Raw genomic sequence first — 26,488 nt, 5'->3', positions numbered from 1 at the left:
TTCTTTATACACTCATCTTATGTTGGCAAAAGTTTCAAAGAAACCACTGGGGAAAGTATTATGGATGACTGCAATAATATCTGTCAGGCTCCTGCAGCAGAAAGTAATGTTCTATCTGCTTTACTTACAGTATCCTCCCTAGAAAAAGGATATTGCATAAATGGATTAGAGAAATTCTTGTTTCATCAAATATTTTAGCAACTAAAATGGAAAAATTTGAGAAAAAAAATTACCCATAAAAGAATTATATGAATCTCAACCCTCTCTCCTGAGAAATATGGACTGAAGTGTTTCAGTGGCTTCTGCAAAGATTTAACCCAACAACAGGGAGGGGACTCACTGAGGAATAAATATAAGTAATTAATGTACATATATTTCTGTTCGAGGGTTATTGGTCCTCACATTCAAATATGCAACTTCTAAATTTTAGTAGCACCCACAGGCTCCTGTCAGTATTAAAAATCCCATTGTGCTGGATGTTTTATTAACACAGCATCTGCCCTAGAAAGTTTATACTGCAGTTTAAAACTAGGAGAAAACAGAGGAATGAGGAAAAGGAGTATGAGGGCAACTACCCAGGATTCTATATTGTAGGTAGGTAAACAACCCACAAAGGTTCTAAACCACAGAGCCACCCACCACCACTTCCAGTCACTACGTAATTATGAGTAACCCCTACTTGCCCTCTACCAATGGATTGATGACTAAAGTTCTGTGGAGATGAGACTTGAAATATTTCCTCAAACAGCTGCAGGAATATCAGAGCTCCTATTTTATTGCAAAAAACACCCTTAAAACACAACACTGGTCCTGTAGCACCTTACAGACTAACCAAAAAAATATATAGATAGTATCATGAGCTTTTGTGGGCACAACCCACTTATTCAGGCGATGAAAGCGCGTGATATTATCTATCTACTTTTTGTACAGTCTCTATAAGGTACTAAAGGACCATTGTTGTTTAAGTTTGTAACTAAACAAACTTAAACACAGCCACCCCACAAGCTATTTTGTTGCAAGACAGCTTTGTAAATATAAAGGATATCTAAACTTTACAAAATTGCTTATTCTGTCAACTGCAGTGCGTGTCATTTTTTCCCTTTTGTTAAACTGTTGTAGTGACAAACTGACTGCAATTGATTGTAGTCTATCCATTCAAATCTCCCCCCTAATCCCAACAAGTCTTTGGTTGGATTTTTGCCATCTTTGGAGGAGATTTTAAGCCTTAAGTAAAAAGCTTCTTATCCTTTAACAGTGCTCCAGAGAGCTGTTTCTTTGAGAAACTTGTTACCATTCCTAAATGCAGGAATCATATGGAAATTCTAGAAACCATCAAATATCTTTCAGATTCTCTGTCCCAGAGAATGCCTTCCTAGATCACAAAATTGTCACAAAGTTTATTACATTAAAAAAATCAATATGGACAAAGCAGTTGCTAAAAGACTACTGAGATTAGGAAAGAGAAGGCAGACTAACACCTGATGATAAACATGAGGAAGGGCTGGATAGGAGAGTAGGAAGAATTCAGAGAAAAAGAATGAGCCAGGAAATAGCTCTACACCAAGAATCATTCACATGCTGAAAGAGGAATGTGTTTGATTAATTACCACTGCATCAGATTTGTAATAGGGATGTTAAGAAGCCAGTAAACAATCTCTGTCAGCTACACAATTAGCTATCAACTACATGGATTAGTTGATAAGGGAGGAAGCCTCTGGAGTTACCCCTCCTCCCCCTCTCTCCCCCACAGGTCTGCAGTTTGAATATAGTAAGAGCTGGGGTTCCTGATACATGTAAACTGCAGAGTAGCAGCAGGGATAGATCCCGGACCTGGTGTGAGTCGGGAATGAGCCGGGCTTGCTTGTCCACAGATGGTTGGTTCCACCAGGGAGCTAGGATCCCATGTAGACAGGAGCTACTCTGGCAGCAGCCTGTGAACAGGAGCAGCTGTCATAACAGCCCCTGTCTGTGGTCGGCTACGAACAGGGGCTGATGCCAGAGCAGCCTCTGTTCGTGGCCAGCCTCTCCTACCCCCACACCCAGCAATGCAAGGACAATGCTGGGGGGAACTGACCTAAGCCAGATTCCCCCAGCACCAACTCCTGTTTCCCCCTTGGGGAGGGGAAATATGAGTAGTTGACTCAACTACCTGATAATCCAGTGTCTCCCAATTGGTGCTCCGGGAAACCCTGGGGTTCTGCAAAGCAAAACTAGGGGTTCCGTGAGTAGCCAGCACTCCCCTGCCCCCTCTGAAAGAGAGAGAGAACTGGCTAGCCAGCAGAGGCATGGCCAGCGAGTTGTATGGGCTCGTGGCGTCCATGCTCCACCAATATTTGAAACTGGAGCGGGCCATGGCTCCCCGTGCATCCTCCTACCCGGGCCCCAGCGCGTCTCTCCCCTGGCCTCAGCCCCATCCTGTCCCTGCCATGCGCAACCTTCACTGAGCTCCCCCTTGCTCGCTGCTGCTGCTCTGCGTGGCATGCTCAAACCGGTAGGCGGGGAGACCCCAGGGCTTGATGTAATGTCACGGCCCAGGATTTTAAAACTGCTGGATGCTGCATTGCGCCGCGCGGCTGAGTTGCGGGTCCGGAGCGCAGACTCCAGCCCCGCAAAGTGGAAGGCAGAAGGTAGGGGAAGGGAAAGGGCTGGGAGAGGAAGGGGCTTGTGCAGAGGGGGAGGGGAGAGGGGAAGACACCAAAAGGACAGGGTAGAGAAGAGACAAATGCCAGGGGGTCAAATGCAGACAATGAGGAAAAAGGCAGGAGGGGAGGTGTCAGTGGGAGGGGGACAGGGTAATGCTGGAAGGGGAGAGGGTAAGGGTATTGGGGATTTGAGGGGGGAGGGAGAGGTGCTGGGAGAAGGCTTGAAAGAAGGGGTGGGCATGAGGAAGGCAGGGATGGAGCAAGTCATATGTGAGGGCACAGAGGGGCATGAGGGGAACGGGGGCAGAGGGTGGTGAGCATCAGGGAGAAAGAGGGCAAAGGGGGTTGGAACAGTGAGGGAAGGGGGAGGCACCAGGAGGGTGCAGGGGTAAGGGAAGGTGCAGGTGCCAAGGGATTCTGGGGGTTAAGCAGAAGGGCAGACACCTGGCAGGGGAGGGACCAGCACCAGAGGAGAGAGGCAGGGCAGGTGTGTAGAGGGAGGTGTTAGAAGAGGGGACGAGGAGGGGTAGCTCACATGATTAGAGTGGGGCTACTGGAGGAGTGGGCACAGGGGGGAGAGAAGGGCTGATGTAGGGGGGGCAGGTTGCAGGAGGGCTGAGGACAGTGATAAAGGCAGGAGTCAGGACAGCAGAGGAGAGTGAGGAGTTGGGAGGCAGCAGACACCAGGGGAGCTGATGGAACAAGGGGAGGAAACATGGCAGCAGAGAAAAGGTAAAGGTTTAAAAATATTTATTAATAACTTGGGTGCCACAGTGGCAGATCCAAACAAGCCCCATAAACTCAGTACTGGTGCACAACACAAAATTCATTTTCCTCATGCGAGGAAACTCTTAGGCTATGTCTACACTGGCCGTTTCTTGTGCAAGATCATCTTGCGCAAGAGTTCTTGTGCAAGAACACGTCCATATTGTCATGTGCGAGCTGTGCTTTTTCACAAGAGCATCTATGGCAGTGTGGATGCTCTCTTGCGCAAGATGGCTCTGATGGCCATTTTAGCCATAGGAGTTTCTTGCGCAAGAAATTCAGGTTGCCTGTCCACACTGGACTCTTGCGCAAGAACAGTTGTGCAAAAGGGCTTATTCCTGAGCGGGAGCATCCTAGTTCTTGCGCAAGAAGCCCTGATTTCATACATGAAAACGTCAGTGTACTTGCACAAGAACACACGGCCAATGTAGATAGGAAGCAAGTTTATGCGCAAGAGCGGCCGCTTTGGTGCAAGATCACGCCAGTGTAGACACAGCCAAAGAAAGGGAGAGAGGGAGGCAGGAGCAGGCAATCAGCAGTGGCTCAGCATGTCTGCATGGTGAGGGGGAAGGTGCAGGGAACTTGAGCTCAGCTGGGTTGCAGAGTGGGGAGGTCTGGGGAGGTGAGCTGAGGGTGTGTGCGCGTGCGGCTTAGTTTGGCTGCAGGAGGAGGGAGATGCCGGGAACCGGGGCTAGACTCAAGGGGGAGGGACGGACAGGGAATCAGCGCTTGGCTCAGCAGTTTTGCGGGGCTTAGAGGAGGTGCAGGGAAACGGGGCTTAGCTGTGCTGTGGGGGAGGCATGCAGGGAACCAGTGCAGGGCTCAGCTGGGATGAGGTGGATGCAGGAGGGCATACAGAACAGACGGGCAGCTCAGCTGGGCTGTGAGGGGCTGCAGAGAACTGGTGCTGCACTCCCTTGGATTGTGGGGGATGGTTTGGGGGGAGGTGCAGGGAATCAGCAGGGGTGGGCAGCTCAGTTGGCTTGGAGGGGATAGAGGTGCAAAGAAGCCTAGTGAAGGGGCGGGGGAGGAACCAGGAGCCCTGAAATGACCTCCCCTGGTCCAAAAATCCCTCTTCTGGGACCAGTCAAGTCCAGAGGGTGCCAGATCAGGGAGGTCCAACTCCTACCCAAGTCCCCTCCTTGCACCCTCCCTCGTAGCCAGACACCCTACCTCCAATCTGCTCCTGCTCCCTCCCCCTGGCCAGACACCCTACATCAAGCCTGCTTCTGCACTCTACCTCCCACCCAGACCTTGCCCCCTTCCGCCCCCCACCTCCTTCCCAGATCCTGCACCCCATCCTTATCCCGCTCCTTGGCAGCCCTTCCATCCACCCTAGCACCACCCTGTCCCTGGCCCCAGCACCCTGCCTCACACCCCAGGACTCAGCACCACCCTGGCCCTAGTACCCTGCCATCCACGCTAGCACCCAGCAGCACCCTGTTCTTTGTCCCAGCATCCTGCCAGTCACCCTAGTGTCCAGCAGGACCATGTCCCTGACTCCAGCACCCCGCCACCTGAGCCAGCATCCTTCCATCCAGCAGCACTCTCTCTCCAGCCCCAGCACCCACTTTCACTCTGTCTCCTGACTCCACCAGCACATTTGGGACCACATTACTGAGGCTTGGGGGTTTTTGGAGGGGTTTTTTTTGCATCTCACATGTGTGACCCAAACTGACTCTCCTGTGGGTCAGTGACCTTTGACTCAAAACAGGTTCCTTACCCCTCTCATAAATGAAGACAATGCTAAAACCTTTTGAGTTTGACATATTTTATTTAAAAATGAAGCCTGGCCAACAAGCCCCCAATTGGGGCCAAACCCCCATCTCACTGCAGCATCATAACACTCCTGCACCACCTGACCCCAAATCTGAGCCCATCATACACTGGAACCCCCTGTCCTGAGCCTCTTACATTCCCAAACTCCTGTATCCCCACATCCTCAGTCTTCTGCCACAACACTCCTGCACCATCCACACTCTGCAAATCTGTGTCCTGAGCCAGTCATACGCAACCTTCTTCCTGAGTCCCTCACATAACCAGCACAAACTCCTGCACCCTCACATCCACAAGCCCATGGCTTGCTCAGCACCCCAACCTTCCACCTGAACCCAACACTCCCGAGCCTGGAGCCCCCTCCCTGAGCCAACATCCCCTTTTCCTGCATCCAAATTCCCTCCCAGAGCTTGTACTTCTCACCCCTTCCCACACCCAAATCCCTCATTCCCACCCCACACCTCCTGTCTCAACCAAATGAGAGTGTATAAGGCCGGGGATGGCAAGTGATGGAGAGGAGGGGAACAGAGCGGATGAGGCCTCAAGGAAGGGGAGTGGGGTGGGGTCTTGGGGAAGGAATGTGATTTTCATGCATTGGTGGGTCCCCCCCCCCTTTTTTTTTGGATTTTTTTGTCTTGACAAACTTAGGGGTTCCTTGAAATTCTGAAAAGGGTTCCTCAGCCAAATAAAATTGGGAAACACTGTGATAAGCTTAGGCATATCGCTTAGCTGACTACTCACATACATCCCTAATCTGTGAAGTTCCCTATTACAGAAGGAAAAGTTTGTTGCTGAATGTCAATTTCAATGTTAGGTGCTGTTTCTCAGCTAGAGAAACAGCCTTTTCCGAAGGAAACCCACTATCATTGATCTCTCTTGAGGAAAAAAAATAACATTTTTGTTCATAAGCAATCCTTTCAGAACATCTGAAATGCCAACGCATTAGAGTACACAGAAGTCAAGTAGAGTGCATTCCTTGATGCATGAGACCTAGTCTATTTTAACACAAGTTAGAGGGAACAATGCTGTAGCACAGTATTTCTAAAAATGGGCTGCAGGTCTGCGTGCATAAGCCGATGATGGGCCCATGCTACTTTATCTAAAGCAGGGGTTCCCAAACTTTTTGACACAGGGACCAGTAAATCCATTCACGAACTTTTGTAGGACTAGTAATGCTAATTTGCATATTCATTAATCAAATGATGAATATTCAAATAAGTTGTTTCTGGTCGTCCCAAATCTCCCAGTGCCAGCTTTAAGCAAAGCTTTTGATATGGTCACCCACAATATTCTTGCCAGCAAGTTAAGGAATATGGATTGGATAAATGGGCTGTAAGACAGACAGAAAGCTGGTTAGACCAGGGTTTCCCAAACTTTTTACTTTAATTGGAATCCTTTTTTTTTTTTTTTTTCCAGTTCTGCTTTTTGCAGCCCAAAAATATAAACACATGAAAAACAAACTGAGAAAATACCAGACATATAACATGTCTGGTATTTTCTCATTAGGTAAGTTGTATTATCACTAGATGTATCAGTTTGTAGTTTCGAACTGCCTGGCTGGTAAATGTGCTCAGGCTGCATGAGTGTGTCTACCAGCTAGATAGTTCGCAACTACTCAAGGGGCGTGGGGGGGGGGGGGGGGGGAGTAGAATCCCTGTGCCGGACTAACTCGTGCTTTGTGGGTAGGGGGAGAGGGGGAACGGGGTCGGGTCAGTTCCACTCCCTGCAGGCCGATTCATTCCTCTCCCCTGCTCCCCTTGCTGCGTCTCTGGCCAGCCCCACTTTCCCCAACCCCCTCCCGGGCAGCCAGTTCTCCCCCGCTTCTCCTCTCAATCTCCCTTGGCCAGCCCCGCTGCCTGCGTCCAGCCCTGCTTCCAGCGGCCGCTTCTCCCATCCTGCCCACATCTTCCACGGCCAGCTCCCTGCCCCCAACCTCACACCCCCTGATTCCCCCGTCCAGTTCTGCTTCCGGTGGCCAGCTCTCCCCTCCTCCTCACCCCAGAATCCCCTGGCACCTGCACCTTCCCTTAGCCCTGCACCCTCCTGGTGCGTCCTGTGAAAGTAGAATTATACTGTAAGAGAAAGATGAATTGTGCTTTAATAATTGAATAAGTTGAAGGAATACTGTTGGTCTTTTAAGAGGAAGAAGAAAAGTATGTTAATGTTGATTGTAGGTATGCAGATCAGCGTGCTAGCCAGGTGGGCCTGAGTTAACAGGAAAAAGACATTAGGTGTTAGGCAGAAAGCAATTGAGATAACCAGGGAGACATGGACAGGAGATTGCTGTGTGCTTGATGTTGAAATGAAGATACTTGACTAGTCTCACACTAATCATGTGAAGTTTTGCCCCTCTTTTTAATCCTGTTAACTAGGCTTTCTTTTGACTGTATAAATCAAGGGGTTTGAACCTTGTATGGTGCTCACATTTTCTGGGTGCATTTAGCAGAGCTTTGCTAATAAACAGAGCGGTCTGACAAATCTGTGAGTCCTGTCTGACTTTGACACTCCCGTTGCCCTCTTTTTCCCTAATACCCACCCCCTCACCAGTCTCTGCCCCATTCCCCTCCTGCCCCTCTGTGCCCTCACACACAATTTGCTCCATCCTGACCTTCCTCATGCCCACCCCTTCTTTCAAGCCTTTTCCCAGCACCTCCCACTCCAGCTCCCAATGCCCTTCCCCCTCTCCTCTCCTAGCATCACCCTGTCCCCCCTCCCACTGACACCTCCCCTCCTGCCCTTTTCCTCATGGTCTGCACTTGGCCCCCTGGCATTTGTCTCTCTCTCCTGCACCCCTGTCCCTTGGTGCCTTTCCCTCCCTCCCCCCGCCTCCGCCGCCACACGAGTCGGTTCCCTACCTTCTTCCACATTGCAGGGCTGGAGTCCGCACTCAGGCCCCGGAGGCCAAACCCGAAGCCCGCCAGGCCCTGCAACGTGCCTCCCGCGGGTTTCAAAACCCTGGGCCGTGACGTCATGTCACGCCCGGGCGTTCTCCCCGCCCACATGCAATGCCGCGCACGGGCGGCGGGCGGCGAGGAGGAGCTGCACGCGGCAGGGATGTCCGGGGCCGAGGGGAACGCTCAGGGGAGGGGGAGTCCCGGGCTCGTTCCAGGCACAGCCGGGGAGAGACCCAGCTCCACATAGTGGTGGAGCAGGGCCCCAGCTCTTAACTCGCCGGCACTTCCGGGTTCAGGGGCGTGGGGCTCAATTCGACTGAATGGGTCGAATCGGCCTAAAGGCCGGCAGCCACCAGGCACACTGAGGCCCGGCATTTTTTTTCTGAGGCCTGGTATCGGGCTGCAGACCATAGTTTGGGAAACGCTGATCTAAAGCATCCATAGCACGGAACCTCACAGCTGCCACTGGCTGTGGTTCACCGTTTGTGGAAGGAGACAAGAAGGGAGACTGGAACAGAGGGCATACGTGAGGAAAATAACAATGTTGTATCAGCAGTTTGTGTGGTTCTAAAATAACCTGGATCAGCACAGTAAGTGGTCTTCTGTGGTGGTGTGCTAGACATAGGTCTGGCTTTGGTCCTAAAAAGTCTATTTCATAAAGGAAATTAACGTTAAGGACAACAGTTGCCTCTGTCTTTTTCTGGTCAGCGTACCCCTTCAAACACGGGTGTCTCTAATATTAATTATTAGAGTGTGGAACTTCAGATGGATAGAACCTGCATAGCTGTTCCTGAAACATCACTCTCCAGAAGCAGTTTGTACAGGAGACGGTCAGCCTCAGAAAGCTTGACTGTCGCATTCCAGCAAGTGTTTTTTTGTTTAGGAGATGACCCTTTCTCCTGCAACATATCCTGTAGATCCAGCTGGCAGCAAAAAGGCCTGAGATTGCTGGTGAGTCAGCTAAGGACAATGGCACCGTCTTTGTCTTAGGCCTGTGGTGTCCAATCAGCTCTGAAGCAGTAGCTACTTTAGTGGCTACTGCTATAGGAAATTAGCCACACTCAACCAGCCAAATAGTCACGTGGCTAGCAGCTACAATGTTGGACACTGGTCTTAGGCTGTGCCTTCCAGTGGCACAGAAAGAAAAAAAAGAAACCTGGATAAAAATGGAAGCTCTTGTGTAAATGTGTTTTATCAAAAGCAGTCAAAAATTTTAATAGCTGGAGCTAGCAACTTATGTATCAGAAGCATGATTAGCGCCTCAAGAATAAGAAGATAGTCTCTTTGCCCTAAGGATTTTAACCAAGGCCCTCCAAGTCTGCCACATATACACACACACTTTGTTTTACACATAAGTAGCCCCAACTGAAGTCACTGACCAACATGATTTAACAGAAGGAGAAACAAAAGGGGATGGGACCCAATATGTCAAGTTACACAGACTAAGACAGGAGTGGGCAATAATTTTTGCTGGGGGGACCACTCCAAGATTTTGGTAAGTGGTCAAGGGTCACTCTTTTCTATGGTTGGAGGATCTGGGACAGCAGTTGGGTGCAGAAGGGAGCTTGGGGTAGGGGACTGAGGTACCGGGGATGTTATGGGGACGGAGATGGAGTTTGGGTGAAGGAGGCAGTTTGCAGCGTGCAATGCTTCTCCCTCAGCCCCCCCAGTGCAGAGACACAGATGGAACAGCCAGCCGCTCTGAGGCCTGGGGCTGCTCCCTGTCTGTGGATCCAGTAGGGTGGACTGAAAGGCTTGGCAGGCTGTATCCAGCTCCTAGTCTGTATCTTTGCCCATCCTTGAACTAAGGTCATCTGCTCATCTGAAGAAGTGGGTTTTGCCTACAAAAGCTCATGATACTATCCATATATTATTAGTCTAAGGTGCCCCAGGACTACTTGTTTTTAAAGTTACAGACTAACACAGCTACCCCTCTGAGACTAAGGTCAAGGAGATTAATTCTGTTTGCACAGTAGGCACTTTGCTACTTCCTTCATTTTTATTCTGCTTAATCTATTTTAAATTGGGCATGGTGTGGTGGGAGGGATGAATGTCAATGCTGTATGGACAGTGAGTTTTACTAACTTTACCACAGCATTCCTGTTTTGGAATGTGTTTAGCACATGGAATATCACATACTAAATATGCTGTGAATAATGTGAAAAATAATATGCTGTAAATACTTCAGCATCTGACACTTTGTGGCTACCACTTTGCAGGGCTTTACGTGTAGCAGCTCAAAATCTAGACCTCACACTTGTGCTCTAAGGTAGGTTAACAAGTTACTTTGTCCACTCTTAAGATGAGGACTGAGAATTCTAGTTTTTAAGTCATGTTGAACTACTTCATATAATTTGAAGTTTTCATATTAGTTTTACTAATACAAACATTCTAAATGTAAACAGGACATTCACCAAGCAGACACTGTAAAAGCAACATGCTGTTCTGTCATTTTTTGTTGTGCTCAAATTCTATTTTTGAAGCAGCTGCAAGTTCACATTCAGCTTACACAACACTCTAACTCAAGTCTTGCTGTGTAAGATATTTTCTCATCCAATTTATGCTGCTGTACACTAAAATGTAACTGCAGATTGCACAACAGCCAAACAAGACTTGGAAAAGTTTCAGTATCTAGAACCAGGAAGTTTGATAATTTTCTACTGCCAAGCATGGCCATCTCCTCCCTGTATTAATTTAAAAAAAATAGACATTCCTATATTTAAGTAATAAATCTTTATGTAGAAAAGAAACAGCTTTTGAAACAAACATCCATAGTAAAAGCGGCCAACACACAAAAATAGTGACTTGACCCACAATGTATGTTATACAACAGCTCAGAAAAATTGCACATTCCTCCACAACAGCTATGACAGTTTTTAAATTGCATAGAACAATCTCAGTTTCTCTGGTTATTTTTCTGGGGATGCAGAACAGAAGAAGATTTTCTGGGATGATCACTAGAACAAAAAGGAGGACTTCTATTTGAAGTGCATGTCTGGTACACTTGTTACTTAGACACAGAATCAATAGTTGGGAACTTCCAATTTTTTAATCAGGCTGTAATACAGTCCCTCCCATAGAATCTGAAGCACATTATAAAACACCTGCATCCATGTCCTAATCTGGAGAGCAGACAAAATAAATTGTTAACCTATTCATTTAGAAAAATAAATAAGCTATTTATTTAGAAACTGGACCTTTCGTAACTCCATTCATCTGAAGAAGTGGGTTGTGCCCATGAGAGCTCATAATACCATCTTCATGTTTTTTTAAATCTCTAAAGTGCTGGTAAACTATTCATTACTTTAAGTTTTTCTTGTTAACCTACCTTAGAGCACAAGAGTGAGGTCTAGATTTTGAGCCACTACTTGTAAAGCCCTGCAAAGTGGTGGCCACAAAAAGTTTCAGATGCTGAAGTATTCACAGCATATTACCCTGGTATTCCATGTGCTAAACACATTCCAAAACAGGAAGGCTGTGGTAAAGTTAGTTTTGCCTTCAAAAGGAGGCAATCAAAAGTGTTAAGTGGCTAGCAACAAAATACATCCTGTATCTCCTTCATACTTTGTTTTTTAGTTAAAAGTGCAAAGCTTTGCAATAGTTTCAGTGAGGCGTCTGTATTTATCTTCTTTATCACATTTCTAGGAAACAGGAAGGGTACAAAAGGATTCACAACAAGTTGTTTTTCCAAGCTCAATTTCCTTAAAATGACTATAGAATATCCCAAACAAACATTATTGACCACTGTATTCTGCGTTCTGCAGTACAGCTTATCACAAAATACTATTTTTACTTGTCCAGCAAACACAAGAGACACGCTCCCTCAATTCAGTTATTTATTAAACAATGTGCTTCTGGCTAGACAAAAAAGGATGAAATATTGATTTTTCCACTCAAGTTTCTCCACTGAAACAATCAACTGGTGCCAAAAATTTTTATTTAAATGAGAAATGTAAATCATGATCATTGTTCTTTGTCTATTACATTGGCAACCAGACACTGCCTATCAAGGCTAGAGATCACCACATATCATCCAGATACATTCAAAAAGCAGCCTCTGATCAAAGACAGCATGGGTCAAACACTTTTTTTTTTTTTTTTTTTTTTAAGAACTATATAATATTTCATTGTAACTGTTAACTTTTGCAAGAAGAGAAAGTTGTCCATATTTTTCCTACTACTATTATTTGTGCTAGGTTTGAGATTTCCAGCTCAACTCATTATTATGCAGGTGGGGGGAGAAGGAGAAACAGTGGCAGAGAACTGATTGCACTTGACCAGTTCTGATACTGTGTAGCAAAGTGGGGAATGGAAGGAAAATTAAATATATTGGTATTAAGATGTACACAATTTTAGACTCCATGACAGTGTGCAACTGCCCCCTCACTTATTTCTCAGCTAGAAGATGCTCTAGAGATTGTGTCATTATAAAGATCCACCAAGTCAAGTTATGTGCCTGGAATGCTTCACAAATAGGAGTCTTGTCTTCTGGTCATGACCAATGCTGTGTTATAGCTAGTCACATCATACCCTATAACCTCCCTTTGCTTATTAGACTATATCATGATATTAAAAAGAGCTAGATAAGTTCATGGAGGGTAGATCCATCAATGGCTATTAGCCAGGATAAGCAGGGATGATGTCCCTTGCCTCTGGTCATCAGAACCTGGGAATGGTTGACAGGATGGATTCACTTGTTTACCTGTTCTGTTCATTCCCTCTGAGGCACCTGGCATTGGCCATAGTCAGAAGACAGGATACTGGGCTAGATGGACCTTTGGTCTGACCCAATATGACTGTTCTTATGTAATGAAAAGACATGCCAGATGGAGGCCAATATTTTAAGATGGAAAGGCAAATGCTAGTTACTATCAGATGTACTTATTCTGAGATTGAAGTTATACCTGTGCTAGTCAGGCTATCACAATCAATGGTCTGGAAGTCTCTATTATAATTTCTAGGATGTGACAACTGGGAAGTCAAAGACTGGTCTGTACTATGGGCGTTAAAAAGCAGCTAATTAGGTAACCGTGTAATCATTAAATATCTTAGCGCTTACACACTGTGGGCTCTGCAGTATAAAGCTTAGACTGCACAACGCACAGCATAGCCAGCTCCCTGGGAGTGGGGCCTGCAATCAGTGCACACATGGAGCCAGCTCCTGCCTGCAGTCCCACTCCCGGGGAACCAGCTGCCGCCCCGCACTGCTACCTCTGTATCTGAGGGAGTCAGTGTGCACTAGCAGAAAGCTTCTAACCCAGCTCCCACCTGCTGTCCTGCTCCTGAGGAGCCACCTTCTGTCCCGTATGGCTGCCTCTGATGCAGAGGTAGCTACGCAGGGCAGCAGCCGGCTCCCCAGGAGCTGGCTTTTAAGCCAATTTTTGGTTTAGACACAATGATGAAGATACACACCATGCTGGAAGAGATGTGGGAGCAGAGGCACAAAGTTAGCAAGTTAAGGAAACTAAGAAACTTATAAAATCCCATTTAATACGTTAACCAGTTAGCTGCTCCAACCCCATGCATGGGAGCTCAGGGGGTAGAGCCAGCAGCCCCGGGGGGGGGGGGGGAGAGCTGGAGCAGCCCTCTGTCTGCAGCAGGCCATGGGCAGCTTTGGGTAATGGTTAACCGTTACCTGGTAACCATCACCCGTTAACGTTTGCATCGCATAAGAGATTGGATCTCAAAGGCAAATGTACCTTCAGATCAGTGCAGCAGCACAACTTCACAGGTGATTAATCAGCTCTGCCCAGTCAGTCAGCAGTTTGCCCTTAGCCTCTGACTGGGCGGGGCTGATTCATCACCTGTGACACTCTGCTGCCCCACAGCTTAGAGGGAACACTGCTTCAGATCCCACAGTTTTCTAGATTTTCCTCTCAGAACACTAGGAATCACATTACACACTCACTCACTGGGCTACAACCATGGGAAACATCCCTTCTCAGTCCCTACTCTCTGTTCATGAGCACAAAAGATTTGCAATATCATAGCTAAGAGTTATTATACAGAGTATTACACCATCTCACACGACTTCTTGAAAGTGGCTGATGAAGGGACTCTTATGTTAAATCTGGCATCTACTTTATTATGAATATTTTTGAATAGCTTAGAGTGATGAGTATTTTAGAAAGGATCACCGTCTTTATAAGGTCTTGCAATGCAAAACAAAAATGAGGAACATGCATGTTTTGTAAAATTCTGAAATTATATGTGGTAAGTAAACATCTATGTATACACAAGTTACAAAGATTTTTTTTTTTTTTTAAATCAAAGCAAAAATGGTTTGTGTATTTCCACAGCTTTGAAAAGAGGGGTTATAAGAAAAAAAATGCGAAGAGACTAAATACCTCTGTAGGACAGGATAACAGTCTGTTAATCTATTCACTTATATTAAAAAGATAAACAGTTTACTTCTCTTGCTTTAGATACCAAAGAATATAGAGTATTTAATGCAATATATTACTATAACTAATCTACTATATATTTTGGAAAGTTTGTCTGTTTATCTGTGATCAATAATTCCTCCTGCACAGTAAGAGCTAGGATCACCAAATTTGGTATGCCATTTCCTCTTATCCGAACTTAAAGCAAGTTAAGCGTTTGGTTGTGCCAGGAACGTGGGAAATTCCTGGAATGGGATTGCTTCTCATAAAACCAAACAGGAAAAAAAAAAGAATAATCAAATCAACATTGACATAGCTGAGCAAATGTTGAAAGAGACTGAGCCAGAAAAATAGGACGAACCTGAAATAGGTTTGCTTCTCAATAAACCTTACAGAGAAGAGTTAATGGAGCAATACTCCAAATTTCTCTGTTTTTTGAAATACACTTGATGGAATTCCCATTTTTTTAAAAGAGTACTAAAAAATTCAACAGATACATTTTAAACAATCTTTTTCTATTAAAACTAGTTTAATAAAATAACACTTTAAAAAAATATAAATCATTTAAATAAAGCATGTACATGTTCCTTTATTTTTTGGGCAACAAAATTGAGTTAAAGACCAAGCAACGCCATGTAAATTTGCTAGTGATCTATATCTTCTGATTGTTTTGTAGGTTCAGGAAAAATAGAATTGCATCTCTTAATACAGTTAGACACTAGAGAAGGATACTCAAAGATGTTATACGAGGGCTTTGTTGGGGTTGGACTCTTACATAAACAGCTGTGTGAAAAAAGAAATTTTTTATACTTCTGAAGGCCATCTACTCTTCTTCCACAAAAGTCTTGCAAACACTTATTATGCTAATAAGAGAACCCTGAAATGGTTTTCTTTCATTTTAGTGTTTGTAGATTATGCTGTGCACCATCCACACCTGTTTGGGAATATTATAAATGATAGTTACAACCCAGTTTAAGATTATGGCTGGCAGCGTACATGTCTGTGATGGTTTGGTTCACAGAGATCCCCTTGAGAATGTCACTTGACGGGCTGATCATACCACTGAGCCCATTTACCTGCTCTCTGGGGTGCTCCACCACCCTGTCCTGCTGAGCCAGAAGCTCCGATTTTCCCCAGCAAAGCACAAAATTATAGTTACAGCCCACAAGAGACACTGAGAACAGCTCAGCTTGTAGAAGGCTCAGTCAATGGGACTTGACACAGCACCCTGCACACAACTCCAAGAGGATCAAAATCCAGATAAATCCATCCTATGAAAAAGTTACACAAAGGAAGTTCCTGAAGCTCACCCCCTTTACCAATGAAAGAAAAATATGCACAGCTATTGTTCCTCTTCCAGGTAACAGTTGTATACGCTGGTTTTAATATAAACAAGAGTGACTTTATTATGTATAAAGAAGTAGGAATTAAGTGGTTGGAAGTGATAACAGACAGATCAAAGTAACTTAGTCAGCTAAAAGAAAACAAAGCACACCCTAACTTTTTCAAGCCAGAGCTGTTTTCTGATCTGGCTCCAGTAGCTCATCCCCACCCTTGTCATTAGAGTTCTTTTGTTCCTAGGTCTTCTCACATATTCTGCCAAGGTTGGGAGCAGTCTGTCAAGCCAGCTGAAAACAATCATTTGCTTCCAGTCCCTTATATAGAAATTCTCCAGGGCAGGAATCCTTTGTTCAATTCTCCCCACCCCTGTGGAAAAGTACAAAATTCAGGATGGAGTCCAACACCAGGTGGCATAGTCACATGTCTTTGTAGGACCATGCATAGTTCAGGCTTACATGAAAAACAAGACTATTGTCTGGAGCCACAGGCCATCAAGTTCCTTAAGTTCCACCAATAGTTTTCACTAGCTCACCTAGATTGATGAATAGATTTATACTATACATTTCAAACTTAAAATAAAACATGATACATGCATACAGAATATACACATTCAGGGGATTACAAGCTCTTGAATGCTAGGTCAGATGCCCTATTTTGGACTAGAGCATCTTTGAGTTATGCATATTGATATTCAAATTATATTATGGGGGTGCAGCCTCACAATGTCTTTTCAGGATAGACTACCATTTTGTAACCTTCCAGTTTTCTAGAACTTTGATATGGAAAATATAGAAGCCTCACTGAAACTATTGCAAAGCTCTTTCCCTCTCCATTTATTTGTTCCTGAGGGACAACAGAGTCAGGTCATCAGGTCACTCTGTGACCCACCTGCCTCCTCCCACCCTCCCCTTTCCCTAGTGCTAGGGAGTTGGGGCTGCCAAATAGCAGCCTCCCTCCTTCTTGGTGCTTGGGGGAAATCCAGGGCTGGCAAGGCCTCAGCCCCCTTTGCCCTTCGGGGGGGGAGGGGAAGAGCGCAGGGTTTGACGAGGCCTCAGCCTGGTTCTCCCTCCTTCCCCGACCCCAACTCCCCAGCAAATGGGGGGGGGGGGGGGATTCTGGCTGGCACGGCCTCAGTCCTCCTCAGCGGCGGTGGAGAGTGAGAAGACGGCCAGGGCTGGTGTGGCTGAGGTGTGGGGGAGAGGGTGAGGGTAGAGTCGGGGCTGGCATGGCCTCAGACCTGCCAGCCAGGTTGGGGAACGGGAAAGAGCTGGCCCTTGAGGGGCAGAGGATAAACCAGGGTTGCCACGCCTTGGCCTGGCCCTCTCCAGCAGCTGGTTGGAGAGCCAGGGATGCCTGGGGGGGCGGGGGGGTTGGTGAGCATAGCGAGCAAGAGGCACAGCACCTTAGTACAAAAAAAAAGTATGAGATCAACTTAGGATGTATTCGTTGCCAGTTGCTTAACACATTTGACTGTTCGGTAGCCGCACCACACTCTTTAAGTCTCCGTTCTTCTAGTTAAAAGTGCTTGTCTCCTTAACTAGGGCACCAGGGCTTTCTCGTGGACAGTCCCATATCTAGTCACTCAACTTGGCCATTCAATGTGAGCAATGAATAAGCTGGAGTAGAAAGGATTCCTTTGGCTTTACTGCTGACTTTCATTTCAAGGAGATTGATTTGACATGACTCAGCCTTGTCTTCATCATCTGTGCTTAACAGATGATTAACAAACCTCCACTGCTCTTGTACTAACCCCTCTCCCTAAAGGAAACAAAACACATCGGAAAGGCTCAGAAAAATCCCATTCACTTGAGGCAAGTAGCAATTGTGCCCTGGTAAAGAGGCTGAGTCAGGCTGGGGAGCAACCAGCATCCTCTCTGAAGGTCGCAGACCAAATAACAAAGCTCCTTTAAATAAAACAGCAAAAGATGGCTCAAACCAAAGCATTCTCTGAGCAGCTAGCGCTTCAACAAAAACTTCACTGAAGCCCTGCCACCACTACACTGCAGTCCTGCCACCACTCACGTGGCAGTAAGAGAAATGAAACCTGAGCCCAGAATTAGTTCAATTGAGATGACCGAAAGGCAGACCCATGACTCATCTAGTTTACTTCCTCATCATTAGCAGGCATGTGAGGAATTTTCTTGCTCCTCTCCACCTCCCACCCCGGGTGGGGGGGGGGGGAAGTCTCCTCAATCCTAATAGGAAAAACTCAAACTTCAGATCTTAAGTTATCTCTCTCATACAAAACAATTTACCACAATTCTGGATTTTCTTTTTGTACGTGTCAAATCCCTCTTTGAATCTAGTTACATTCTTCCCCTAAACAAAATCCCACAATACCATGGCATTCACTGCTATGTGAAAAAGCCCATTATCAAGAACAATTAAAAGAAGGCTATGACATAGGGAGAACAAAAGCTTCCCCAACCACCTTCTCTACACAATTCACTATTTTGTACATGTTTATATCACTTCCATTCTCAACTCTCTCTCCTCTAATTTGTACACAATCCCAATCTTTCCAATCTCTCTTCATTGGAAAGTCTTTCCCATGCCACTAGTGATTCTCATTTTATGTTCCTGACACCCCTCTCATTCTTCAGTATCCTTTCAGAAATGGCTTGATCCATACGGAACACAGTACGCCATGGGAGGGTAAACATTTCTTTATGTAATATTTGTATTTTATTCTCCACTCTATTGCTTATTCATTTTAAGATTGTTTTCTTATTGTGATCACAGCTCCACAATGATGAGCCCATAATTCCTTTTCCAAGTTGATGGAAGTTATTTAGAATTCTGGAAGGTATATGAGCAAATCAACTTTCCCCCCTCCAGTATGCATTACTTTCCTGAGTTTAATCTGCTGAAGTGTTGTCCATTAACCTACCTTGATTAGGTCTTTCTACACCTCCTCAATCATCTCTAGATTTGATTAATTTACATTATCTTAGCCTCTGATTGGGACAAAAGAAAGGCCCAGAATTTACCAGCAGAAGAGAAGTTTCACTAATTATAGATAAAATGGAAACCCCAGAATTCATGTACTGGAGGTGTCCAGAAAAACAAAAACACACCACAATCACAAGAAAAATAGAAATGCAACAGAAGTGATTATGCACCAGCATTATAATAAAACCTGCACTACCTATCAGACTTTCCCCAGACCTGATAAATAGGAAAAAATCCAAGTTTAACATGCAATTGTAGACAAATACAAAATTAACCTTTCCTCACATACCATAGTAGGAAGTTATTTCAAGTGTTCTAACCACCTGGTGGTATATTAGAATATTGTGATGGTCTCTAGGAAACATTCCTTTGACTGGAAACCAGATGTTATTCCCCCATCAAATCAACCAACTATGTAGCAATAGCTAGTTCTGCAGTGGTTGTTTTTTCTACCTGATATGTTGCATGTAAGAGATACTTTATGATTAGACAAGGGTTTAAGGTCATGGTGAATCCATTATACCTTATTAAAGCTTCTCAGTGTTGTATTTCCGTCTCATTTGTCCACCTTTCCGTTTGGAGTTTCGTTGAAGAGGAGATGAATAAACAGCCTCCAATTTTTTTTTTTAATTCTCAAAGATCTGAAGTTTCAGTTCACTGGAGATGGATGGCCAACTCTCTCTTTCAACCTGCAAGGAGCAGTTTCTTTGAGGACTTTAGTGAGAACCAACTACTTGCGAAATGCAGACATCACCACTTGACTATCAGAACAAGTTGTGCTTGCATGTTTAATATTACATGGCAATTACAAAGGCACATAAAAAAAAACCCAATAAAATTAATTATGCTATTTGGCTGGCAAGTTTTACGTTACTTTCATTTTTAAAGTCCAGAAGGAGACACTTGTGATAAACTAGTCTGAGCTGCTGTATAAAGGAGGCCATAGAACTCCCTCAAAATAAAATCCCAGTTATCTTGGCTTGTTTTACTAATCTAATCTACAGATTTAAGAGCATAGGAATGGCCATATTGGGTCAGACCAATGGTCCATCTCTCCTTCAATGAAGAGAATAGGGCAATTATTGAGTGATCTATCCAGTTCTAGCTTCTGGCAGGCAGAGATTTCCAGATACCTGGTGCATGGTTCTGTCTTCATGATCATCTTGGTTAATACCTATTAATGGACCTATCCTCCTACTGTAAGGTTAGAGGCAGATAAATAGGCTGTTATCCTGTCCTACAGAGATGCTCAGCCTCTTGTTACATTTTCCCCCCATAACACCTCATTTCAAAGCCATAGAAACTCACAAACAAATTTTCCCTTTGATTTTATCTAACATCATTTTTTAATCCAGTTATATTTTTGGCCTTAACATCACCCACCAACAAGGAGTTCCACAGCTTGATTGTGCACTGGGAGAAGAAATACTTCCTTTTATTTCAGGGGAGGGGAACCTAAGACCTGGGGGCCGGATGCAGCCCCCCGGTTTGCCTGGATCTGGCCCCTGAGGCTCAGAGCTCCACCCAACATCGGAGAGCCTGTGCTAGTGCTCCATCCCACCACGGGGCTGAAGTACACACAATTTTCTAGCCTGATATGTGAAGCGGTATGTAGGAAGTGTCTTTCACCAGTCAGGGGCCGCATCAGTGAAGATTTATTTGGCTGGATTTTTTTACTTCCCACTTGTGTGGAGTCCCCTTCCCCCGACATTTTTCAACAGCCCCTGACCCCCAAAAAGTTTAGACACCTTCCCCCCCCCCCTTTCATTTGATTTAAACCTGTTGCCTATTAATTTCATTGGGAAACCTCTGCTTCTAGTGTAGTGAAGGGGCAAGTAACTCTTCCTTATTCACTTTCTCCAAGCCATTTGTGATGTTATAGATCTTTATCATATCCCCTCTTAATAGGGTGACCATCCGTCCTGTTTTTACCAGGACAGTCCCGTACTTAAGGGCTGTTCCTGGTGTCTTGTTTTTGTTTTTTAAATGGACACATTGTCCCGTATTTCTCCTGAGCAGGGGGTGGGAGGAGCCATCAGCACTCCCAGCTTCAGTCACTGAAGCCCCGAGCACCAGCAGCTCCCTCCTCCCCACACCATGGGGCTAGAGCCCTGAGCACCAGTGGCTCCTCCCCTCCCCCTGAACCCCAGTGGCTTCCTCCCCCCCACCTCCACTGCAGGGCTGAAGTCCCGAACACTGCCCCCTCCCTCCTTGCGCTACAGGGCTGAAGCCCCAAGTACCAGCAGTTCCCCTACCCTTAGTATCCCGTATCTGGCATGGGGAAATATGGTCACCCTGCCTCTTAGTTATCCTCTTTTCTAAGCTGATCAGTTGGTCTTTTTATGCTCTCCTCACCTGAAAGATGTTCCATAATCCCAATAATTTTCATTGTGCATCTCTGTACTTTTTCCATTTCATATACACAAACACACACACACAGGGCTTGACAAATTAGTCAATCTACTCTCCTGGGGTGAGAAGATTTTAAGACGGCACGGCGCCGCAGCATGATCTGCGCATGTGCAGTGTGGTCTGTGCATGCGAAGTGTGCCAAACTGCGCGGCTGGTAAGAGGGGCTCGCCACCGCTTGTCAAGCTCTGTATATTTCTTTTTCAGATGGAATGACCAGAACTGCATGCACTATTCAAGGTATGGGCATACTATGGATTTATATGGGAACATGATATTTTGCTTTATGTTCTCTCTTCCCTAATGATTCCTAGAATTCTGTAAGCTTTGATTACTTCTGCACATTGAGCAGATATTTTTGGAGAACAATCCACAAGAAAGATCTTGGAATCATTAAGTGCTAACAGCTAATGTAGACCCAATCATTTTATATGTATAATTGGTTTCAGTGCTTTCTGTGTGTTTAAAAAAAAAAAAAGTGCAGGTACTCCAGGGGAAAAGTTGTTCAGCTATGACCGGAAGTGCCGGTACTGTGTACCAGGCAGTACTATCACCAAAAAAAACCACTGGTTGGGATTATGTTTTTCAGCTTTACTTTGCACTTGTCAACAATTAATTTTATTTGCCCATTTTTGTGTCTTGTCATTCACTTTTTTGAGATCCCTTTATATCAGAGGCTGTGTCTACACTACAAGGTTATTTCAAAATATTAACTCCTGAAACAGCTATTTTGAAATAAGCTTAAATCTCTTCACAAGTCAGGAGTTACTTTGAGAAAACACAAGCCCATTATTTTGAAACAACTGCTTGGTAATGTGGATGCTCGCCTTGTTTTTTTGAAATAAATCCCCAGTGTACACATGCCCAGAGGAGCACAAGGGGAGGAGGGGGAATGCACGTAGTTGATCAAATTAAATGATAAAGCTAGTCTTATAGGTTAATCATGTACTCCACTACACATTGTGTCAAGTATCAGAGGGGTAGCCGTGTTAGTCTGAATCTGCAAAAGCGGCGAGGAGTCCTGTGGCACCTTATAGACTAACTGAAGTGTAGGAGCATAAGCTTTCATGGGCAAAGACCCACTTCATCACATGCATCTGACGAAGTGGGTCTCTGCCCACGAAAGCTTATGCTCCTACACTTCAGTTAGTCTATAAGGTGCCACAGGACTCCTCGCCGCTCACTACACATTGACATCCCTAGTACAAGTCCTTGTGGAAACCCTGCATTGTGAAAATGGACCATTTGCTCCTTATCTTTTCCCCCCTGCTTTTTGACCAATTACCTATCTACAAGAGGACCTTCCTTCTTATCCCAAACTGCTTAAATTTGCTTAATAGTTTTTGGAATGCAACCCTGTGGAAGGCTTTCTACCAACTAGAAAACTCTTGCCCAAAAGCCTGTTGATTTCCTCAGAGAATTATATCACATTGGTGAAGCATGATTTCCCTTTACAAAACCAGTGTTGACTCTTTCCCAACGTATTATGTTCATGTCTGAGAATTATATTCTGTACTATAGTTTCAAGCATTCAATTTGCCTGGTACTGAAGTTAGGCTTATCAACCTGTAATTGCCTCTTTAAAAACAAAAGAGAACAGAAAAACTGCCTCACATAAGCTACCCTGCAGCCATTTAGCAAAAAGACCAATTTAGGCAATACGTTACATACCGAATCTAGCGGTTTGGCACTTTCATATATGAGTTCCTTCAAATTCCTTACATCTTGATTTAAATGATCAGTGATTGCTTGGTTAATTATTCTCTCCTTATTTTCATTATGTATTTGTCTAACTTCAACTTCTAGTCACTGGAATATGTTATACCTTTCTTGGCTCGACTGAAGAGTCTATTATTATATAAGGAACAAATATTTAGGTACTTACAGGGATAATCAGGTCACCTCTTAATTGCTTTATCTTAACAAAGAGGAGGTTAAGCTCTGAGTCTGCAAAGATAAAGCATGTTCTCTAATCCTTTAGTCATTCTCATGGCTTTTCTCTGAGCCTTCTCCAATTCATCAACATCTTCAATTATGGACAGCAGAACTGGATGCAATATTCCAACAGCAATTGCACCAGTGCCAAATAGAGATAATTCAACTTCTCTACTCTTACTCAACACTCTCTTGTTTCTGCCTCCAAAGGATCCCATTTGCCCTTTTGGTCACAATATCCCACTGATCAGTGGGACACATATTTGTGGTGAATAATCTGCTGACCAATCTTTAAGAATCACTGCTTCTCAGGATAGAGTCTCCCACTCTGTAAGTATGACCTACATGCATGCATTTAGATGTATTAAAAACGCATTGGTTTTTTGCACCTCACTTACCAAGTGATCTTAGTACTGTAAACTTCCGATAATCCGGCACCTTTAGGACCCAGGGGTGCTGGATTATCAGATATGCCGGACTATCGGAAGGAGGGGCTATGAGGGATCTGGGGTGGGGTGGGGAGATGCAACCCCAGACCTCTCATAACCCCCTTCTGATAGTCCGGCTCTGCCCCAGGCATCTCCGATTCAGCTGCTGCTGAAGCCTGGGGCAGAGCAGCTGGGGTGCTGCCAGGTTGGTCCGGTAGTGCCGCCCTTCAGCGCTGTGAGACCAACCCGGCAGCACCCCAGCTGCTCTGCCCCACGCATCCCCAAGTCAGCCACTGCTGAAACTGATCAGTGGCTGACTCCCGAAAGCCAGAGGCAGAGCTGCTCTGCCCCGGGCTTCCTGGAATCAGCCGCTGATCAGTTTCAGCAGCGGCTGAATCGGGGACGCCTGGGGCAGAGCAACTGGGTTGGTCCCGTAGCCCCGAGGGGCAGCACTACAGGACCAACCCAGCAGCACCCCAGCTGCTCTGCCCCCAGCTTTCCCGATTCAGCTGCTGGTCAGTTTCAGCAGCAGCTGAATTGGGGAAGCCGGGCGCAGAGCAGCTCCAATTGTCCGGCAGCCAGAGCACTTCCAGGTTCCTGATGGTGCCGGACCATCAGGAGTGCTGGAGCATTGGATGCCGGACCAATGGAATTTTACTGTAATACACTTTTGAACTATCTTAAACAAGTCTTCAATCCACATTTACTTCCTTGCAAGCAATTGTCCTAACAGTCTCTTTTTCTTGTTTAACCTAGCTATGGCTATTTTTAGGCCTTGCCTCCACTATGCAGTGGATTGATGCTGCAGTGATTGATCCACTAGTAGTCTATCATATCTGCTTGGATTTTTCACATCTCTGGTACTTCATCAGGACAAAGGACTGGCTGGAGTTGATGGGAGAGCAGTCCCCACCAGCCATAACCTGTGGAAGACACCATGGTATGCTGACCTCAGCTACACTATTTGAATAGCTGAAGTTGAGTGGGGTATATCAACAGGAAGGTTTAGTGCAGACAAGGCCTTAGTTTTCGTATTTCAGATAGATCCAAAGCCAGAAATTCAAGCTGAGACACTTTTAAAATGATTGTTTTTAATATTTCTGTTTTAGCTTGATTATTTTTCCATATTAGGGCAATTCATACTAGAATGGAGTAAGATGGTATCAATAACCCAAGAGACCTACCATGTAAGCAAGCTGGATTGTACCCAGCTAGTTCTGGACAAACAGGTTAACTCAGAACCAATATATTAAAAGAATATATAAAGACGATGAATGAGTATTACAATAAATGCCTTGTAGAATTTGTATGAAGTGCTGGCATTTGATGAATTCCGTTTTATGCCTTGTACTACACAGTTGGCTTGAACTATTGCCTCAGTGTATTAAGCAAAGATGCAAAGTACATTATCCATTATACAATTCTTTGAGATGCACATTGGCTGATGTGTAAATATACCAAGTCATCTGTAATTGTAATCAGGTTGCTATTATACCTCTTATTTCTTAGCCAAGATACAATTTTCCCTACATGACATTTTAATGTCTCCAAAACGTCTGATGAAAAAAAGACCAACAAACAGGATGACTTCAATTATTTTATTATAAAGGCTGAGAACACAAGGTTACTCAAGGAGCTACTTGGAGGATCTTTGTCAGAGTTGAGACCTTCTGTTCACAATGGATTGTGTGAAGTGGGAGTGATGCATTTTGCAAAGTTTAAATATAGGACTGTATTACTTGATAGAGGCTTGCAACCTTCATTCATTCATTCTACACTCATTGTGGGCAGTGACTGAATGGGGAGCGGGAGAAGAGCTTTCTTCTACCTATGCAATCATCTTGCTACTTCACAGTCTGTTGAAACGATAGGTTGGCAGTAGTTACTAGAGGCAGATTGTAATTAAAATGCTGAGCCCAGCTGGCATCAGATTTTAAACACTAATTCAAGTACAGCACAGTTAGGAAGCACCTTCTAGAGTAGAAATTCCTTGTCCATAAAAACAGCTCATAGTATCTGTTGAGAATGGGAGGACATGAAATGTGGGGAAAGGAGGTTGGATATAAGGGGTGTTCTTTATATTTCAACTGGCTCTTGAATTAATCCGTTGGGAAAAACTGAATTGAAGTCTTCATGGCTTGTGGCATTTGACACAGAACAACAGGGTTGCTTCTTATACAGTAGACTTCCGATAATCCAGCACCTTTGGGACCTAGGTGGTGCTGGATTATCGGATATGACGGAGTATCGGGAGGTACTCTGGCAGGGGGCTGTGACGGGTTTGCTGGGACCTGCACTGTGTCCAGGGGGTGGGCAGGGAACGGTGCAGCAAGGGGCAAACCCTCCGCCGTTTTACAGGAAGGCGGGGGAAGCCCCATGATGCTGAGAGTTTCCGGGAGGGAAGCGGGCTCCCCACCTCCCAGACTGCAGTAGTTATCACCAAGCAGGGGGGTGAGGGACGGCGCTGCAGGACCAACCCAGCAGCACCCAGCTGCTCTGCTCCACCGCTTGTCAGTTTCAGCAGCGGCAGACTTGGGGAAGTGGCAGAGTAGAGCAGCTGGGGTGCTGCCAGGTGGGTCCCACAGTGCCACCCCTAACCCCGCTGCTCAGCACCCGGCAGCACCTCAGCTGCTCTGCTCTGCCACTTCCCCAAGTCCACTGCTGCCGCTGCTGAAACTGACAAGCGGCGGAGCAGAGCAGCTGGGGTGCTGCCGGGTTGGTACCGCCAGCAGCTCCAATTGTCCGGCTGGCCAGAGCACTTCTGGGTTCCAGTTGGTGCTGGACTATCGGAAGTGCCGGACCACTGGATGCCGGACAATTGGAGTTTTACTGTACAAGTTTTTGGAGGGTGGCAGGGGAAAAGGGGGAAGTGCATGAGGAGAGACATAGATCACCCTGCCAATAGTGACAGCTAAGTCACTAAAGAAAAGAAGGTATACCAAATTTGGTCCAATTACCAGGGT

At 45.4% G+C, this 26,488-nt stretch overlaps 1 protein-coding gene across 3 annotated transcripts in view; it reads right to left on the bottom strand.

Annotated features, from left to right (window-relative positions):
• Window positions 1-26,488, bottom strand: part of WDFY2 (WD repeat and FYVE domain containing 2) — a 112,340-nt gene that overhangs the window by 64,370 nt on the left and 21,482 nt on the right. The window contains exon 1 of one of the 3 annotated variants that reach the window (XM_075919095.1): window positions 234-947. The exons of the other annotated variants lie outside the window; for them this stretch is intronic. The gene's annotated coding sequence lies outside the window, so the exon portion shown is untranslated. Of the gene's footprint in view, window positions 1-233; window positions 948-26,488 lie in introns of those variants that run through there. 3 annotated transcript variants of the gene reach the window in all.

Source organism: Pelodiscus sinensis, chromosome 1 (assembly GCF_049634645.1).
Source record: "Pelodiscus sinensis isolate JC-2024 chromosome 1, ASM4963464v1, whole genome shotgun sequence".
Taxonomy (NCBI): domain Eukaryota; kingdom Metazoa; phylum Chordata; order Testudines; family Trionychidae; genus Pelodiscus; species Pelodiscus sinensis.
The sequence above is the reverse complement of the archived record's forward strand: the minus strand, read 5'-3'. Positions and strand labels throughout refer to the sequence as shown.